This window comes from Colobus angolensis, unplaced genomic scaffold, assembly GCF_000951035.1.
Source record: "Colobus angolensis palliatus isolate OR3802 unplaced genomic scaffold, Cang.pa_1.0 Scaffold3, whole genome shotgun sequence".
In the NCBI taxonomy this organism is placed as follows: Eukaryota; Metazoa; Chordata; class Mammalia; order Primates; family Cercopithecidae; genus Colobus; species Colobus angolensis.
This window is the reverse complement of record NW_012116265.1, coordinates 12,770,500-12,778,055: the sequence shown is the minus strand read 5'-3', so window position 1 is coordinate 12,778,055 and position 7,556 is coordinate 12,770,500. Positions and strand designations below refer to the sequence as shown.

The following is a 7,556-nucleotide window of genomic DNA, read 5'->3' as shown; positions in this document are numbered from 1 at the left end:
GGAGGGAGGGAGGGAGGGAGGGAGGGAGGGAAGGAAGGAAGGAAGGGAGGAAGGAAGATGTTTATCAGAATGAATTAAATGGATTCATGTAACCACAAATATTCCCATCTCCCAAATACTCCAAGCACCAGCATTATAGAAATTTCAGAGAGGTGTGCATATCTGATAAAGGCCTGATAAGCCTCTTAGGGTCATTCATAATTAGTGATAACAAGATTTAAAAACTAAAAGAAAAACTCACAAAAATATTTGCATTATATGGGAACCAAAGGGTTAATCAGCTCTTTCAAAAACACAAGAAAAAGAACAGTCCAGTTGTAAAAGGCTCAAAAGATATATAAACAGACAATTCACAGAAATCAAATGACCTTAACAAATGCTATTTGTTATTTCACTAAATAATTGCAAATTAAAATAATAAAATGATATTCTTGTCTATCTGTTTTATACAGATGAAAAAAACCTCTCACAGGGTTAGCAAAGTTATACCTTGTTGTAAGAGTATTAACTATAAAAATCTATATTAACATGTATATCTACTATGTACCCACAAAAATAAAAAATTTAAAAAAAAAAAAGCTACATTAGCTTTTCTGGAGAGAAACCTGGCAATACAAGTAAAAATAAATAATACAGGCCAGGCGCAGTGGCTCATGACCATAATCACAGTATTTTGGGAGGCCAAGAGTTCGAGATGAGCCTGGGCAACATAGTGGGACCTTGTCTCTAAAAAAAAATAAAACAAAATTAGCCAGGTGTGGTAGTGCACACCTGTAGTCCTAACTACTCGGGAGGCCGATGTGAGAGGATTTCTCAAGCCGGTGAGGTAGAAGCTGCAGTGAGCCAAGATCGCACCACTGCACTTCAGCCTGGGTGACAGAGTGAGACCCTGTCTCAATCAATCAATCTATAATATACATAGATGTTGACTCAGAAAATCTATTTCTATGACTATTATCCTAGGAAGATAAAAGAAGATATTTATATAGATATATAGATATATTTTATGTATAGATATATGCATAAGAATTTCACTGTAGAAATTCTTCAGAAATTTTAATTCACTCATCCATTCATCCATGAGCACATTCATTCACTCCACCCTGGGCAACAGAGAGAATGAATTTTTTTATACTTGTAAAAGAGTAAGAAAAAAATATAAATCCACTGGATAAGAATACATTAAACGTATCTAATCACTGGGACACTATGTATCTGTTAAAAGAGACAAGGTTGAATCCTAAGTGCTGACCTGTAACACTACGTTGTTACAAAAAAGAAAAACACACTATACAACAGTATGAATGTATTGAAACTACTTCATATCAGATTCAACCCGGAGACATTACATGGATAGTGTATTCTATAATATACACGCTAATATGGTTTTTAATAATCTAATAAATCTAGATTTTCTTATATTATTTCCAAAATTTCTGGACCAAATTATCCTAATAGGACCCCCATCCAGCTCTAAAATTATTTAATTCTAATTTTTTTTTTTTTTTTGAGACAGCATCTTACTCTGTTACCCAGGCTGGAGTGTAGTAGTGTGATCACAGCTCACTGCAGTCTCGACCTGTTGGGCTCGAGTAATCATTCCACCTCAGCCTCCTGAGTAGCAGGGACCAAAGGCGCATGCCACCATGCCTGGCTAATTTTTTTATTTTTTTGGTAGAGAAGGGGTCTTGCTATGTTGCCCAAGATATTCTCAAATTCCTAGGCTCAAGCGATCCTCCTGCCTTGGCCTCCCAAAGTGTGGGATTACAGGCATGAGTCAATGCACCTGGCCTAATCCTATAAAGTTTGTACACCATTGATCTTATACACAGTGCTAGTATTCTTTTTTTTTTTTTTCTGAGATGGAGTCTTGCTCTGTTGCCCAGGCTAGAGTACAGTGGCGCACAAAGCTCCGCCTCCCGGGTTCACGCCATTCTCCTGCCTCAGCCTCCCAAGTAGCTGGGACTACAGGTGCCCGCCACCACACCCAGCTAATTTTTTCATATTTTTAGTAGAGACAGGGTTTCATCGTGTTAGCCAGGATGGTCTCGATCTCCTGACCTCATGATCCGCCCGCCTCAGCCTCCCAAAGTGCTGGGATTACAGGTGTGAGCCACCGCACCCCACCACACAGTGTTAGTATTGCAAGGCCACAGTGTGTCTCCCCTCTATGTTTCAGAACCTTTTATTGAAGCACAATATGAAATCCAAAAAAACGTTCAGAATTTTTATATCTATGTTGTAAATTTAAACTTTTAACATTACACCCTTAATTATCAATTATAATTCATGTTGAATTTATTTATGGAAATCACAAATTATAATGATGTCTTACCTCAATAATAATATAAGGACCACGATATTAAAAAAAAAAACTAAGAAAGATAATATAACTTTTTGAACATTGAAAGAAAGAGATGAATAACTACACACTATGCCATATATGGTACACTTAACCCAAAAATGTTGAATATGAATCAAACTCTATTAGAGGGCACTTATAAACAGCAATGAAGCCCCTTGGCAGTGGGTGGGACTGATTTGGAGTCAGAAGACCTGGAAACAATGACCACTCTTTTGGCTCCAGAATCCCAAACAAACCAAATAACCTGAGACTCAACTGCCTCCTTTGTAAAAGCCTGATAAAGGAATTATATAATGCCTGTAAAAGGTGCCTGACCGAGTGCCTGAGACAAAATAGGTTCTCATTTTCTTGTTTAATAGAAACAGCTGCATCACTGTTGCTTTTGTTAAGGTTAAGGACATCTCAACTTAACTAGTTTGTTCATCTGAATGTTTGTAACATTGTATACACAACCATTCTATATTTTTATACTAAATATTAGAAAGGGGCTTCTTGTTTCCAAAACTCTATTTGTTGGCATAGTCTTTTCCACCATAAATATGCAAAAACATGTGTTATCTCCGAAATTCAGGGAGAAAGCATACTTACAAAGCACACCCCCAAAACTCCGAGTTGCTCTTCTCTGAGCTCAACGCTCTTTTTAGGCACATATGTCTGCCTCCTATCATTTCTTCATGAGGTTCAGGGCAAAGGGCCTAGTCAAGCAGATGATCTTTGGTTGCCCCTATACTTTCCCCAAACCACCTACAAATAAACGAAACAAGGGGTAAGACATACCTACAACTTTAAACATTTTTAAATAATGAAATATGAAAATTAGGTCCCTATGTACAGACTATGGCATAACACAGAACAGAGAAAATGCTCCTAGAATCATTCAAAAGCCCAAGTGACCTCACTACAATTCTTCACATCCAAGTGCCCAGCCAACATATTGTCACTGGTGACTTCCATCCATGTCTGGTCATCCCTGGGGCTTGCCAGAGAGTTCATGCTCCAGTGTGAACCGCAGCCCAAGTCTAGCCAAAAGTACTACGCCATGAGCATGTCTAAAAGTTGGTAACTAAGTCAGGTAATACAGTTAACTTGTTACTTCTGAGTGTGGTGACCCAATTGTACTTCTAAGCCAGTCTAACACTCCTAAAGGAAATATTTTATAAGTTGTCCAATTCTTCCCATACTCAGTGCTACAATTAAATAAATAAAAGTAAAATGCCTTTGGTTGTAGGAAAGAGCTCTGGATAGAAATGTTTTCAATTATTTGTGACTGCTTTCGCAGCAATCTCTAAGAATCCACAGGAAGTGATCCAGAGAACTGGGAGTTGTCTGCATAAAACGTAGATCTGGGAATACATCTATAAATCATTTCAAGAAAAAAAAAAGGTATTCTGAAAAAGCAAATCAAAATAAAACTGTCAAGAAACAGTTCAAGGTGACTCCGGTTTTGCAATAGCAGACAAGATATGCTGAGAGAACACAGGTACGCTGCACACTTCACTCTTCTAACAAAACAGCCACCATAACCCATGAGTCATAGGCACAACCAAATTTATGTACGCCAATGTGAAACTGCCGAAGTTTTAACCTTATCTCTGTGCTGTCCAGTACAGTGGTCACTAGACACATGGCTACTGAGCTCTAGCTCTAGCCAGGTCAAACTGACATAGGCTATACACGTAAAATGCACACCAGATTTTGAAGACTTAAAATTTTTTTTTAATGTATAGACCAGCATGGTGGCGAGCTACGCCGCAGGCTGAGACAGGAGAATCGCTTGAAACCAGGAGATGGAGGTTGCATGAGCCCAGACCACGCCACTACAGTCTAGCCTGGGCAAGAGAGCCAGATTAGGTCTCAAAAAAAAAAAAAGAAGTAAAAATCTCAATAAGTTTTATATTACTCCATTGAAAACATTTTTCTATATTGTGCTAAATAAACTATTAAAATTAATTTCACCAGTTTCTTTTTACGTTTTTAATGTTGGTACTAAAAATTTAAATTCACTTGTGTGGCTCACACTGTATTTGTATTAGACAACAGTAATCTGCATAATTAATAAAAATAAACAATAAATGCTGAGCACTTGCAGGGTGCCAGATACTTTACATAATACTCAAATCAATGCTGCAATTAATGGCAGAGTTTTACCAGACGCCTACATAACAGATTGGCTCCATCAAACCAATAAAAGATGCAGCTGGGATTCAATGTCAGGTTTTTTTTTACGAAATAATTCAATTAAGGTACAGCTAACAGCTAAGGCTGGGGCAATTCCCAGGATGGCACGGGAAAGAGAGCTCACTAATACAGCGTTCCCGAGAGTAGCAAGCTTTTTGTGACTACAAAACAGGTATTTAATTAAAAAAAAAAAAATTAAGTTCTATAGCAGGACAGGCAAGCAAATGTCAGACGGTTCTCTGAAGGACCTACCGAATGAGTCCAATCTCCTGTCCCTTAAAGCTTCACAGATGCTAGCGGTAGAGCAAGCTGCTCCAAAGGAAGGACAATGCGGTCCAGATTCGCTGGATAATCTGGCCAGGACCTGACCGCGGGCACCCCTGCCGAGGGAGGGAGGCCTCGGGATGACAGGCGCGTCGTCTCCCCTCACCTCTGCACACACTCCACCCATCCACGGCCCCACCCCAGATCCCGCGCCGCTCTGAGGTCCCCACCCCTGGGACAAGGGGAAGCGGGACTAAAACGTCTACAGTAAGACGGGGAAGTGGTCGAAAAAGGGCAAGGGGGAGGTGAGCGCAGGTACCTGAGACGGAGGATGACCCCAGCTCCTTAATGCCGGATCATCGCCTAGGCCCCACCCGGCTCCCGCGGCTACCAGTGACCCAGAAGGTGCAACTGACCAAACGCAGCTACTCAACCGACTCTGCTCTCCCTAGACTCGCAGCTATGGCAACTTGAACTAGCCGCCCAGCCACAGCGAGAGTACAGGACCCCGCTGCCGCCGCTTGGCCCTCTGGGAGTTGTAGTCCATCTCGGCCTCACCATCAAGGAGTTACCAAGGGAGAGGGTGCCGAAAAGGAACTACAAATCCCAGGATGACATATAGCGGGCCTTCGGGTAACTTTCTCGGAAAAGAAGCCTGATCCCTCGGCCGCGCCCTCTTGCCCTGCTCTATTTTTTTTTTTAAGGACGAGCCTCCTTTGTAGGAGGCAAACTCCAGATAGAAAGTGCATAAAAATGCTTCCTTAACCTTGACTGTAATTTTACTCCCTGGGGAACAAAAGGAGTCCCCAAGGACTACGGTAAGATGGGGAAGTGGTAGAAAAAGGGCAAGGGAGCGGTGGGAGGACAGGGAAGGACAGTTTCTAGCACTGAAATGTAAAAATCCCCTTAATACCAGCGTCCAGTATATTGTTCCAAAGAGTCACAAATTCTTAGAACCAGACGGGAACAGAGAAGATTATGTAGTCCAACCTGTTTGGCCTGGAAAGAGTAAGGGACTTGCCTAAGATCCTATGGCTCATTCACGGCACACCGAAAGTAGATGTGAGGCTGTCAGCTCATTACTGCTGCTACTTCAGTCTAGGTGTCATCTCCTCACTCTAGAACATAAAAGAAATGTTTTCCACTCAGGGGAGTTGGTTTCAGTCACGAAGAGAATGAAAACCTCATTTAAAAAAACTGAACTTTGGAAAAGCTAAGAAGTAACAAATTAGTCGTAACAAATTAGTCATGTGAATTGCCCTTCTTCTCCGCCAGAAAGACCACTTCCCCTTCCTTCTTTGAGGCTAAACTCAAGTATTACCTGATCTGTGAAAGCTTTCCTGGCTACGTGAAGAAGAGCTAGATAATGTTTAATAACAAGGGTTCCTTAATCTAATAATTCTGTGTCTATCATCCATTTCCCAGTTGGTCTCCTCTATTAGCCCTTCAAAGGGACCTAACCTTTTTTTAAAATTTTTATCTTTCTTCTCACCCTTTCCTCAATGGCCCTTCTCCATTCGTATCCCTCTCTCTCGCTCTTTTTCTCTCTCCACCTTTCTCTCCTTCCGTCCCTCCTTACCGTTCCCCCGCAACAGGCACAGTCATAAATAATTAGCACATAAATTTGATATAGTCGAATTATTCGAATATTTTGTTCTAGCCAACACTGAGACATAAAACTATCTCAGTTGGTTTGAACATAAAATAATTCTTCTAAAGACCTTCCATGCATTTGCAATTTCAAGCCGCTTAGTTGAAATTGTTCCTCAAGAATACACTCCACCGGACAGAGTTTAAGATAACTCAGAACAGCCATAAAATTGCCCCATACGCATGCAGAGGCATAATAATAACTGTTTATTTGTTAACATTTTAACTTTTAAAACACAATTCTATTCATTCATATAATTCAGCAAATGTATGCTGGATTATTTCCAGGATCCAGACATTGTTTTAGACGCTGAAGGTGCGATGAAAATAAATAAACAACATAGACCTTGTTTTCAAGTTGTTCAGAGCCATGTGAGAGAAAAAGACTAATAAATGACTACAAATCTCTGTGTACTCATACATACAAATCTCTGTGTACTCTCAGAATACTGCATAGGTTTCTATGGAAAGACATAAAAGAGAAGCTTTCTGAAGAAGTGATAATCAGTTTAACTGCAGGAGAAATGTCTACCAAAAGAGCTAATGTAATCCTGAACTACATTAATAAAAATGTCCACAGCTTTTCCTCCCTGGTTCAACTATATTTAGAGAATTGGATTCTATTACAGAGGCTTCATTTTTCAAAGTGATATTAACCAAATAAACATCACAGGACACAACTGGCACCAAAGGGTTAAAAATCAGTTTTTTTGTTTTTTTTTTTTTCATTTTGATCAAGAAATGTTTAAATATGTTATTAAATTCATAGCGGCTGTTTGTCAGCTATGGTGTGCTTTCAGTCAACAGATGTGGCATCCCAAAATAAATGTAGTGAAGTCAGGGCGGGGGCGTTGACTCAAACCTGTAATCCCAGCACTTTGGGATGCCAAGGTGGGCGGATCACGTGAGGTCAGAAGTTCGAGACTAGCTTAGCCAGCATGGCGAAACTTCGCCTCTACTAAAAATACAAAAATTAACCGGGTTTGTTGGTGGGTGCCTGTAATCCCAGCTACTTGGGAGGCTGAAGCAGGAGAATCATTTGAACCCAGAAGGCGGAGGTTGCAATGAGCCGAGATCATGCCACTGCACTCCAGCCTTA

The 7,556-nt window shown here is 40.5% G+C and overlaps 1 protein-coding gene across 1 annotated transcript in view; it reads right to left on the bottom strand.

The window, feature by feature from the left end:
* CEP128 (centrosomal protein 128kDa) overlaps positions 1-5,331 on the bottom strand; it is a 477,957-nt gene extending 472,626 nt beyond the window's left edge. The window contains exons 1-2 of the mRNA XM_011949470.1: positions 5,127-5,331; positions 2,954-3,109 (exon numbers count right to left, since the gene is read on the bottom strand). The gene's annotated coding sequence lies outside the window, so the exon portion shown is untranslated. The remainder of the gene's footprint in view (positions 1-2,953; positions 3,110-5,126) is intronic.
* Positions 5,332-7,556: the final 2,225 nt, after the last annotated feature.